At 43.3% G+C, this 1,247-nt stretch overlaps 1 pseudogene; it reads left to right on the top strand.

Annotated features, from left to right (window-relative positions):
• The window catches only part of LOC110304511, a 2,147-nt pseudogene extending 2,023 nt beyond the window's left edge, over positions 1–124 (top strand).
• Positions 125–1,247: the final 1,123 nt, after the last annotated feature.

Genomic DNA, 1,247 nt, shown 5'->3' with positions numbered 1-1,247 from the left:
AAAAAAAAAAAAAGATAAGGAGTGGGAGACTTTTGCCAGTCTTAGGGTCTGGGCTAGTGCCTGGCTCCTTGCCACCCAAATACAAAGGGCAAAGGAAGCTGGAGAACAAGATGCCAAAAAGTAGTGAGCCATTGGAGTATTGCAATAAAATTCCCATAAGGCAAATAAATAAACAAACAGATAAATCCATGAAATAGATGGTTGACTGTTACTACTACATGGCTGAACTTTCATTATTTTGTTCTTAGAAGCATTGCTTCCCTCTTTCCTACCACTGTGAAAAGTTTTGTTTTGTTTTTTTCATGTAATAGTTTCATTAATTTGGGCAGTTATTTAGCTCCAAAAACTTAAATTGAATATTTAAGGAAATTAAATGGAAAAACGGCCTGTGATATAGCTCAGCCAGTGAAGGTGACCTGCTGACCTGATTTCAATCCCTAGGAGCCCACATGGTACAAGGGAGGACCAACTCCTATAAATTGTCTTGTTCTCTCTCTCTCTCTCTCTCTCTCGTGTGTGTGTGTGTGTGGGTGTGTGTGTGTGTGGGTGTGTGTGAGAGAGAGAGAGAAAGAGAAAGATGACTCTGTACTTAAGAGCACATGCGCTGCTCTTCCAGAAGACCTGAGCTCAGCCCCAGCATCTGTGTCAGAAGCTCATAATCCCTCTAGCTCCAGGCTGTCTGACGCCTCTCAAAAATACCTGCATTCAAATGCACAAACCCACACTCAGGCACCCACATACACACAAATAAGTATTTTTGATGCAATAAAAAGAGTTGTTAAGAGCACTTGCTGTTCTTGCAGAAGACTCAGGTTTGGTTCCTGGCACTCCCATGGTGGCTTCTTGTCCTAGACTCCAGATCAGGGGATATGGCGCCCTCTTCTGGCAACTGAAGGTACCAGGAATGCACTCAGCACACTTGCATACTGGCAGAAAATATACTCATACACATAAAAACTATAAACCTTGGGGCTAGAGAGATGGCTCAGTGGTTAAGAGCACAAAGGGATATCTTCCCTGGATCTGGCTGGTCTTATAGAGGATCCAGGGTTCAATTCCCAGCACCCACGTGGCAGTTGGCAACTGTAACTCCAGTTCCAGATCTGACACCTTCATACAAATACATACAGGAAAATTCATATAAAAATATAATTTTAAGAACCAGGAAGTGATGGCGCACGCCTTTAATTCTAGCACTTGGGAGGCAGAGGCAGGTGGATTTCTGAGTTTGAGGCCAGCCTGGTCTA

This window comes from Mus caroli, chromosome 11 (assembly GCF_900094665.2).
Source record: "Mus caroli chromosome 11, CAROLI_EIJ_v1.1, whole genome shotgun sequence".
Taxonomy (NCBI): Eukaryota; Metazoa; Chordata; class Mammalia; order Rodentia; family Muridae; genus Mus; species Mus caroli.
Note: the sequence above shows the minus strand (reverse complement) of the source record. Positions and strands in the feature narration are given on the sequence as shown.